This window comes from Macaca thibetana, chromosome 6, assembly GCF_024542745.1.
Source record: "Macaca thibetana thibetana isolate TM-01 chromosome 6, ASM2454274v1, whole genome shotgun sequence".
Taxonomy (NCBI): domain Eukaryota; kingdom Metazoa; phylum Chordata; class Mammalia; order Primates; family Cercopithecidae; genus Macaca; species Macaca thibetana.
The window spans coordinates 92962957-92974465 of record NC_065583.1 but is presented as its reverse complement, the minus strand read 5'-3'; the positions used below and the strand labels follow the sequence as shown (position 1 = coordinate 92974465).

General features: G+C 36.4%; 1 long non-coding RNA gene across 1 annotated transcript; it reads right to left on the bottom strand.

Moving 5' to 3' along the window:
- Positions 1-325: 325 nt before the first annotated feature.
- LOC126957500 (uncharacterized) lies at positions 326-9130 on the bottom strand. Its single transcript, XR_007726796.1, has 3 exons — positions 9021-9130; positions 1084-1156; positions 326-481 (listed from the first exon to the last, which is right to left on the bottom strand). It is a non-coding gene; the product is annotated as an uncharacterized LOC126957500 (long non-coding RNA).
- Between the last annotated feature and the right edge of the window lie 2379 nt (positions 9131-11509).

Sequence of the window (11509 nt, the reverse complement as noted above, 5' to 3'; positions counted from 1 at the left end):
TCCTACTGTACCAATTTTCTGCTTGATTCTCTGCTTCCACTCTGACACCTAGAACTTTGACTTGCCCCTCCTGCCAAGGCTGCCGAGGCTTGTCAGCTGCCTCTGAGTGTCAGTTGCTGTGACTGGGTATTCACTACTAACAGCAGGATCCTCCAGAAGATTTCATGGAGGTTCCATCTGCCTAAATCACTCATTAGTCATTATTAGGCAAAAACCAGCTCATGTCCTCTCCAACCCTCAGTCAAAACCTAGCCCTCTTCCACACACCTGCTAATGCATACACGTTTTGCCTGCTTGTGGGTCAGTCTCACTCTGATTGTCCAACTGTCCAAAATGCCTCTGAATATCTACTGCCAGCACTTCCCTTGGGAGCTTACCTTAGGCTCTGTTTGGGTTCTCAGTTCCAGGTCTTATCAGGCAGATCCATTTTAATGCCAATCAAACAGCTGTGTTTAATAATCATGAACATGTGACATTTTTCCTAGAGATGCAAAAATCATAAGACGCTAAAGTATATGAAGATTAAATTTCACCAAATCTTAATGTTTCTATGTTGACAAAATAATTGAATACAGAGCTCTTAAAGACCTTAGTAAAACAATCATGGGTGTTGATTAGAACAGTTTATGCTAACTGTTATATACTAACAGTATATAGTTAGTATAGAAAAGTCTTGATTGCTTGCTTGCTTGCTTGCTTTTTCTTTCTTTTTTGCTCTTCTTTCTATTCTTTCTTATTCTTAAGCACCTGGTTTTGAACCAGAAATTGTGGTAAACATAGGGAGTACAAGATGAGTTTATGTATCTATAAATACATGCTCAAACACATGTTACTGGCCCTTTGAGTTCTCACATCCTAAATAATGAAACAAATGAAAAAAAAAATTACCGCTCGTGATGAGAGCTCACAGAAACAAAAGTGCATGATTTTGTCTAGAAATGTGGGCAGGAGGCATTTTAAAGAAATGAACTTCAGTTGACTTTTGAGGAATGATTGGAATAAATCAGCAGGCAGATAAATGGAGAAAAGGACTTTCCAGGTAAATGGAATAGAAGAGAAGAGACATAAAGAAGAATGTGGTACCTTTGGGGAACTGCAGGGATTTCTCTATTGCTGGCATCTAGGACTGGTCCAGGAACAGGTGGAAGCAATGAGTCTGAAAAGGTAGACAGGTCTTAATACAAAACGTTCTTTATAAGTCATGTTAAGAAATAAGGACTTTGTCTTGCAAGTGATAGGGAAGTTTGGGGAAGATGCTAAGCAGTGGGGTGACATGAATTTGTTTTAGACCAAAGGGAGGTATACAGAAGAGGAGAAGGCAAAGAGTTAGATAATTCCAGGGAAAGTTCAAACAAAAAGCTTTTGAAAACCTAAGAAAAGTAGTTGCAAAGAAAACAGAAAGGAGTGGAGGTTAGAGATAAAATATTTGGTGTCTAGAGAATACAATAGTAGCTACAGGTTTAGATGAGTAGAAGAAGAATGTATAAAGTAAGTTGAGAAAATTAAAGAAGACACATTTCTAAATGGGTACAGAATCCTTCACTTATTTCAGCTGAGGTCTCAATTTCCCCTAAGTAAGTATGTGATGCTGGCTGTCCATCTTTTTTTGGGTTTATATTCTTTTCTTATTTGATATGACCATCTTTACTGGAATATAAAGTCATTAAAAGAAGAACTTCATTTTGTTCATCTTTCAAGCACCAAACATCTTGGAATGAAGTAAGGGTTCAGTCTTGAATAAGATATGATGAAAATCAAAATGGGTCAAGTCAGTGTATCGCATCCAGGTTGTGGGTTGGAGTCTTCAATTCTTGCTAGGTTGAGGATATTCCAGGCCTGTGCATCACTTATTTTTCTGCTTAATCTGCTTTAGCATTTCTTATAACAAAATGTCAGGTAATGATAGAGTTTTGTGTCAAATTTCTGCTTGATGTCCAATGACTGCCTTTATTTTTGTGCTGGCTGTTTAGAAACTCTTTTTTCACTTTAGATGTGTCTTTCAGTTCAGAGTCATCAGCATACAGCAGTCCCAAATGACTCTCTCAACGACTTTTAAGGATCCTCACAGCCAGAAGAACCTCTCAGAGGATCAGAAGCACAGTCTAATACCAGCTTACAGATTCCTTATTACATCCTTACGCATGAATAAAACAAGCTAGACCTATTATGCAGCTATTTTCTCTTCATTGGTGACTGGGAACTGATCTAAAAAAATTTACGCAAAACCCAGCACCCCATCTTATATAACATTCTCTCCGCAGCTGAATTAGTCAAGTTATAGCAACTGTGCCATCCTCTTGTCCAAAACACCCTGCAATTCTAGGACTACACAGTGGGCAAAATTAGAATGTAGTCAATCCACAACATCCCTGACAAGTACCGTGCCAGAGCAATTCAATGTCTAGACTAGTTGTTTCAGTCAGGAGATTAACTGGCTTATCTTAACCCCAAGGGCAACCTTTGGCTCACATCCAGGAAGTCAGCAGTTTTCAGGTTAGCCCCTGACAGATCAAGCCATCAGTCGTTTGCCTAATCCCAGCATCATACACAGAATTACAGAACAGGACTTTTTTCCACACAATTTGGGGTTTTAGCTGTTTTCTCCTTAAGGTTTAACATATGATCTTAAAAAGCATTTTTTTCAACAAAATATTGGTTTAAATTTTCAGAAAAACTGCATGCTGTTTGGAAACATCACAATCCTTTAGTGAGAAAGAAAATTTTTAAATATATCTATATTTATAAAATGTCTTCTTAGAAACATTGTTTTACAAAAAATTAACTAATTCTAGAAAACCAAAATATGTTCCTGTTTCCTCATGATTTACAGCAATGTTCTTCAAGGTCCTCTTTCTTTCTTAAATGGGCCAAAATGATATCAATGCCCCACACAAAATTTCACCTTCGAACTGACTTGATTCATGACTCTTGTTAATTCTATTTGCTCAGAAATTCTACTTTAATTATTTTGAAGAGTTTTTGTGGCGCCACTAGAGTTTTTACTTTGCCACTGTATGGTGGTTATAGGCAAGGAAATTTTAATATATATTCTCAAAGAGAAATTTACTTGTAACATTATACTATAATAATCACAGTTTTCAAATGCATATTTTTAAAAAAATCTATCACAGAAGCTGGAATGACTGAGTTGCACTTTTTTTTTTAAGTTCCTGACAATATTTCAAGGATTGAAATTGGTGTTGGGCTGAATTTTGTGCCATGATAGATAGTGTACAAAGCACATTAATTGGCAACAGCACGTTCTCTATAAGACAGATAGTACTCATTCAGGATGTCAGTAAATATCTCCTGAATGCCTATGTGCCAGGCACTATCCTAGGCTCTAGACAACAAGACAAATGATCAAGAATTCACAAATACATTATTTAAACAATAACTGTGTATCTAATATACATTATGACTGCTCTGTGTTATAAATAAAATACATGTATTACATATGGATATTTTACATGTAATACCCACTGTTGCACATACACAAGAAAAGCTTTAGCTGGCATTTGAAAGAGGATGCTTAATGAAAACATCTCCTTAACTAAGATTATATTTAGCACTGACTTGCCAGAACAGTGTTTGTCAAGTCCATTTTCCTTTGTATAAATGGACTACAATGTGTAGCTTCAGTCTCTTAAACTTCTGGAAAGCATATCTAAAACATTTAAAAATCTTGTGAAACTAATGTTTGCATCGAAGTCAAAGTTTGTGTTTGAACTTTAAGAATACACTAGAAAATAACTTCTAATCAGGCCTAGAAAATGTAGTGGATAGAAGTGCTGAGCCCTTCCAGTTTTGAAGACCAGTGTGATGCAATGAAATGAGCATGGGAAACAGTTTAAATTTTGACTCTGTCAAACTTGTGCACGACACTTAACCCTTCTGGACTTTAGTTTCCCCCTTATAAAAAAGCAAAGTTGGTGGACCTGTCCCAGAGATGAGCTCTGAGCTCTCACCCTCCAGTTCTATACATTCTATTACCTTAGGGAAGTAGGAAAGAGAACCCATTCCAGGGCAGAGTTAGCTAAAGAGAGTGTCATAGAAAATATGAATAAATGAAGACTAGGATGGGCATACTTCACATTGCTATCATTGTGAATGTTGAAATATCAAAATTTCCAGATAAAAAGTACAAATTCTTTTTTAATTTTCATTGTGTCAAACATCTGCAGGTTTGAAAATATCAAGAGATACTTTTTAAACATGCATTTAACCTGCTGTGTTCTATAAACCAAGCTATTAAATCTAAAGATCAGTGCTGAATAAAGCTGCTAGTAGGATGGCGATTAATTACAGTTAATGTTTTGACCCCTCGCTCTTTGCCAGGTATTATGCTAAGAGCTTGCTTAAATTATTTTGTATTTTTAATGCTTGCTTTCAACAAGCATTAGTTCATTAATGCTATCTATGTGATATTATTTGTATCCCCATTTTATAGAAAAAAGAATCTTAGACTTAGGCTAAATAACTTGCCCGAAATCATTCAGTAACAGCTGTGAAATTCTACGCCACATCTGTCCAGCTCCAGAGGACAGGCTGTTAACCGTGATATTCAATATTACTGATACTCAATATTGCTGAATTCAAAAATTTATAAAATTATGTACAGTTGTTCTTTTTAAAAACAGAACGAAACTTATAATACATTTATCAAACATAATGCTACTTTATGGGACTTTTATTGGGGCTAGCTAAGGGGCTTTATGGACTCAAAAATTGGAAACTGACTACTGCAATTAGTTGTTCAGAATAAAAGCCAGGCTTGAAAGTCCTTCTTTGCATTGAATTTCAAATGTTCCACTTGGAATGAAACAGATGTTGAACTTTAGATTAGTTCAATCTGCATTAGATTTATCCTGTGCACACAGTAAGATAGCACTAACATGGGCACTTACGCTACTTTCTCTTTAGGGACACCTTTCCCCAGATCAGCTTCATCTGCAATTTAAAAGAGGTATTTTCAAAGAAATAGAGGATTTTACTTAAAAGCGCAAGTATTAATCTAGTGGGTCTGAGCCATGGTCCATCCAATATTCTGTCTCTACTAGGAGCATAAAGAACTATGTCACATGAAACACCAAAGACTAGGGATACACCCTGAGACTTCTTAATATTTTTCTGTCCTCTGTGCATTTAGATTAACCTTTCTTAAAGCCTGTAGTTTTTGGGGTTTTTGATAAAAATATTTCCAAGTATACTAGACCCTTTGAGTAAACTAACATAGGAAACACCTTGGATTTGTGGATTCCAGATGTCATAGTGCAAATATCTATACTGATCTCTAACAGGGTTCGACTTCCTCCTTTTTTCCCATTGAACCTTGTCAAACCTACCCAGGTTCATCGTAGATTCAGTTGTCTACTGAACTCCTATTCATTGTTAAAAGGGATATTAGCAAGTGTTGGGTGTTAAAAACATCTAACATCAAACTGAGACTTTCTTCTTGAGATAATCAGAAGAATTAAGTAAGAATTTTATTTTATTAATTTTTTTTTGAGATTGAGTTTGCTTCTGTCGCCCAGGCTGGAATGCAGTGGCACAATCTCTGCTCACTGCAACCTCTGCCTCCCAGGTTCAAGCAATTCTCCTGCCTCGGCCTCCCTAGTAGCTAGGATTTCAGGCATCCACCACCTTTCTGGTTAATTTTTGTATTTTTAGTAGAGACGGGGTTTCACCATGTTGTCCAGGCTGGTCTCAAGCTCCTGACCCCAGGCGATCCACTTGCCTTGGCCTGAGTAAGAATTTTTAAAAGATTTTCTTTGGAAGTCAGTAGCTGTTAGAAACACTTTATATAGAGTGCAATCTCTCTCCAAATGACTACGCATGGTGTACAGAATAGCAAATGAAACTTGTGTGTCTCCAAATTCCCAAATAAATCATTCTAATTGTCTAAGCACATTAAATCATGTAGGCTACTTGGGAAATCCAAATCACAATTCTTTTTATTTTGTGAGTATAATACAGAGACTTTTCTATCAAAATTAAAAATGAGAACATATCACTATGCCAAATAATGTGGGTACCTTCTCAAACTCTTTTAGTCAAAGTGCAATCAGGAAAGAAAATGTACTGGTTTTCCCTTTATCAGTCTTAAATTTATCGGTTTAAGAGGTCCACCTATTTGTCACCTGTTTGATTTAGTGAGCAGTCTATGCTCAACCACTCTGTACATATCCTTTGCTATTTCATGAGCTTCAGCTACATCATCTCAACCTTTGCCTCTCTAGTCTGAGGAGACACACTAATTTAGTCTTTCTTCATTTCTTTGTTCTTTTTCTTTTTTTAAATTATAAAAAGTAGCCTGAATTGGACATTTGATGGTTTTTAGGTTCTCGTGTTGGATACATTTTCTTAGTAGATTCTAACTAATGTTGGGAGTACGAAGAAATCTAGATTGAACTGAGTCCCTTCTTTTAAGCTACAAATCAATCAGAGCAAGTGCAATGGTCCTGACTCTCATTTCCTTAACTCCTCTCCGAAACTTTTTTAAAAGGCCATCTTACCTCTGTGCTTACCATAGGACCACTGGGCTTCATGCAAATACCAGAAACAGTCCTATGGACACTAAGGTTTTCAGGACTACTTGGTGATTTTAAATTGCAGTCTGTGAACTTTCTCTTGTCCAGATATGCAACTTCCAGGGGTCATTTTTGAATGAATATCTCAGTGCTTCAGATGTCTCCTACCTCCTTAGATATATTTAGCAGAGGATGAATCAGGCAGGTTGTCATAGCACAATGACCATTACACTTGGAAGTCATCCTGACTCTCTCGCCAGCCATCTTAATGACTAGAAAACTAGAGCTTTGGGATCCATTTTCTTCTACTGACAAGCAGAGAATTAGGAAATGGTTTTCAAATTCTTCCAGAGAGTCTTTGGGGTTTCTTTGGTGTCCTTTCCCATGCCATTAGGAGATGGGAAGCAGGATGAGTGATTGAGTGGATGGAAGTTTGGGCACCATGCCTCCCTACCAATCGCCATAGCATCTCTGTTTTCCTCTGTTTTATGTATTTGACTTCCCCCCAAGACTCTTTAAATCAAGAATTTCCAGGAGGGAAAGAAAAGGAAAAGAAAGGAATGGAAAGGAGTAAAGAAGAGAAAAAGAGAGAGAGAGAGAACAAAAAGAAAGAAAGAAAGAAAGAAAGAAAGAAAGAAAGAAAGAAAGAAAGAAAGAAAGAAAGAAAGAAAGAAAGAAAGAGAGAGAGGGAGGGAGGGAGGGAGGGAGGGAGGGGGGAGGGAGGAAGGGAAGGAGGGAGGGAGGAAGGGAAGGAGGGAGGGAGAGACAGAGAGAAAAAAAGAAAGGAAGAAAGAAAGGAAAAGAAAGAAAGAAAAAGAAAGAAAAGAAAAAAAGAAAGAAAGAAAGAGAGAAAGAAAGAGAGAGAGAGAAAGAAAGAAAGAAAGAAAGAAAGAAAGAAAGAAAGAAAGAAAGAAAGAAAGAAAGAAAGAAAGAAAGAAAGAAAGAAAGAAAGAAAGAAAGAAAGAAGGAAGGAAGGAAAGAAAGACAGACTCTGGGTGTGTTGGCTCACACCTATACTACCGACTCTTTGGGGAGGCAGAAGTAGGAGGATCACTTGAGGGCAGGAATTCAAGACCAACCTGGGTAACATAGGCAGACCCCATCTCTACAAAAAAAGAAAAAAAAATTAGCAAGTTGTGGTGAGGGGTGCCTGTAGTCCTAGCTATTCAGGAGGTTGAAGCAGGAGGATCTCTTGGGCCCAGGAATTTAAGGTTACAGTGAACTATGATCTCACCCCTGCAATCCAGCCTGGGCAACAGAGCGAGACCCTGTCTCTTAAAAAAAAAAAAAAAAAGGAAGGAAGGAAGGAGGACCAAAGGACTATATAGTATCTGGTAGCCTTGGGATGTGTAAACCTCTATCATTATAGACTTTATAAAACAATAGTAGCTTAAATTTGTATTATATGCAAACCATTTATATTGTGTAAAATTTATATTCATTTCCCATATAATTCACAAAAAATTTATAATTCTAATTTTTCCTATCCTGTCTTGATGATTTGCCATATGCCAGAAACTTTGCTAAGGGATTTACTCACGTATCACTTTTCATTTAATCTTTACAGTAACCCTTTGGGGTAAGTATCATTATGCCCATTTTATGAGTAAGCAAACTATGACTTAACTATGGTTAAGCAATGTGCCCAAGGTTTCAAAACCAGTGTTTTAGATCATTCAGTCTGCTACAACAAAATACCACAAACTGGGTAGCTAATAAACAATATTTACTTCTCATAGTTCTGGAGGCTAGAAAGTTCAAGATCAAGGCACTGGCAGAGTTGATGTCTGCTTTCTGATTCTTCTCACTGTGTCCTCACAAGGTATAAGGAACAAGGCACCTCTCTTGAGCCTATTTTATAAGGGCTTACCCTCATGATCTAATCATCCCACAAAGACCCCACCTTCCAATATCACCACATTGGTGATTAGGTTTCATCATTATAAATTTCATCATATAAATTAGGTTTCATCAATAGGAACACTTTTACACTGTTGGTGGGATTGTAAACTAGTTCAGCCATTATGGAAAACAGTATGGCGATTCCTCAAGGATCTAGAACTAGATGTACCATATGACCCAGCCATCCCATTACTGGGTATATACCCAAAGGATTATAAATCATGCTGCTATAAAGACACATGCACACGTATGTTTATTGCGGCACTATTCACAATAGCAAAGACTTGGAATCAACCCAAATGTCCATCAGTGACAGACTGGATTAAGAAAATGTGGCACATATACACCATGGAATACTATGCAGCCATAAAAGAGGATGAGTTCATGTCCTTTGTAGGGACATGGATGCAGCTGGAAACCATCATTCTTAGCAAACTATCACAAGAACAGAAAACCAAACAACGCATGTTCTCACTCATAGGTGGGAACTGAACAATGAGATCACTTGGACCCGGGAAGGGGAACATCACACACCGGGGCCTATCATGGGGAGGGGGGAGGGGGGAGGGATTGCATTGGCAGTTATACCTGATGTAAATGACGACTTGATGGGTGCTGATGAGTTGATGGGTGCAGCACAGCAACATGGCACAAGTATACATATGTAACAAATCTGCACATTATGCACAGGTACCCTAGAACTTAAAGTATAATAACAATAAAAAATAAATTTAAAAAAAAAGAAAAAGAAAGAAAAAAATTACCCTAAAATAAATAAATAAATAAATAAATAAATTAGGTTTCATCATATAAATTCATATAAATACAAATATTCAGACCATAGCACCTGCTAAGTGACTTCACTAAAGTTCAGGCACAATTCCATCAGGTTCCACAGATTAAGTTCTTAAGCCTTAATGCCTCTAAAATATTTCTCTGAACAGAAGCCATTCACATGGACAAATAAATATAACTCACAAATACAACTCCAATAGTCACATTACAAAAGAACAAAAATTTTATTTCAGGAATTATAATTTAAAAATAAATAAGGAAAAAAGAACTATACAATTGAAATTTCACTTTGCAGGAATTCAGTTTATTATAACAAACTAGGGTTTTTCACACGTACATTGTGTCTTAGTCTATTCTGGCTGCTATAAAAAAATACCATAGACTGGGTGGCTTATAGATAATGTAAATTTATTTTTCATAGTTCTAGGGGCTGAGAAGTCCAAGATCAGGGTACCAGCAGATTCAGTGTCTGAGGGCCCAATACCTGTAGGCAGCTATCTTCTCATGTAACCTTACATGTTGGAGGGGGCAAGAGATCTCTCTGGAATGTCTTTTATAGGGGCACTAATTCTGTTTATGAAGGCTCCGTCCTCATGACCTCATCACTTCCCAAAGGCCCTACCTCTTAATGCTATCACTTGGGGGTTAGGATTTCAATTTATGGATCTGGAGGAAACATAAACAATCAGTCCATTGCAAATGGTAGATAAATTACCTTGCAGAGAAACAACAAATTGAACTATCTACCTTGTGTAGGTGAAATCATAATTGTTTTCTTTATTCTTTCCCCTAAATCACTGTTTCAGGACATATGAGGGATTAAAAGAAGTAGTTAACCACAATTCTATAATTGTTTTGTATACATAGTTCAGAGAGCTATAATTGCATAAAAGATAAAGGCTATAAAGTTCCCTAGTAAAACTCACTCTGTGTATAATTTTGGCGTGGATATATTTTGTATGTGCAATTACTCATGGATACAGAGTAAACACTTGTAATTTCACCAACGATTGAGCAATTCTAGGTCATCCTCATGTGCTTCAAAATGATTACTCTGACTTCAAGTGACCAGTTGGAATGAAAGCTAATTGACTGCTGCTTATTTAATCTTCTTCATACCTGCCTGCTCTCTGACCCTTCATTCACATAAATATTACTGGTCCCCCTAACTCCAAGGATATTCCCAGACTATTCTCCAGAGCGCAGCATCATTTTCCCATCTATATCTACCTACCTTTTCTGTACTCCACCTTCTACAAACCTCCTCAGATACATCAATTTCCGTAAAGATTTAGTGATTTTACAAATACATTCATCTCTTCTTCTGGCAACCCAATTGTACAATATAACCCATCATGAAATACAAATATAGCTTTTAAATATATTCATTTATTGATAATATAATTTATATTTTATTCGTGTTAACCTTTTATATTGTTAACTTCTTGATGTGGCCAACTGATTGATTGTTCCTCAAACACATCTCCTCTCCTTTCTAGCATAACAATTTGAGGAAAACCACAATAATCTATTTCATGATGAAGTCTTCAGATTTAGTAATTAACTGATATAAGTTTGTTACAAAAATGGACAATCCAAAGAAGTTATTATAATACACTATCCTAGAAAAGAGTAAAAATATGGATTAGAGCATTGTGTACTTTATTACCCATGATCTTATTAAAAATAAATAAAAATAACTGCTAAGGTAACACTTGTATTTTTATGTCTCATTGATGCATCACAAAATCTATTCTATTTTCCACAAGGAACCAACAAGTTTCTCTTGAAAAGATGTAACACATTTTCTGTCGGGTAGGAAAAATCCAAAGTATGATTTTAAATTTTGTTACAGCTTTGGTGCAACTAGTAGTCAAAACAATTATTTTTAATTATCTGAAATAATTATTTTCTAATCAGATACTAATGTGAGAGGAATTAAGTGTTTTTGTCTTTCCATATTCCTCTCTCCATCATAAACTCAACTGCCAGCAAATGCATAAACACATATTTCACTTCCCAGGCCTCCCTGTGGCTCACGAAACTGCTAAAATCGCAACCTCTTTTTCAAAGTATTCATTTTCAAAGAACTCTCCTATAACTATTTGTCCTTTTTCCTCCTAACTCTCAATAAGAATACAAATAATTACAGGAGAAAACCCCAAAATTTTCTATCATGCTATTGAATGTCCAGTTGACTTCTCTTGCTCATAGGAGACATTCTTTACCTTCATCAATTAAAAGCCTTGCAGCTCCCATCTTGAAAATTACATGAAACTGAA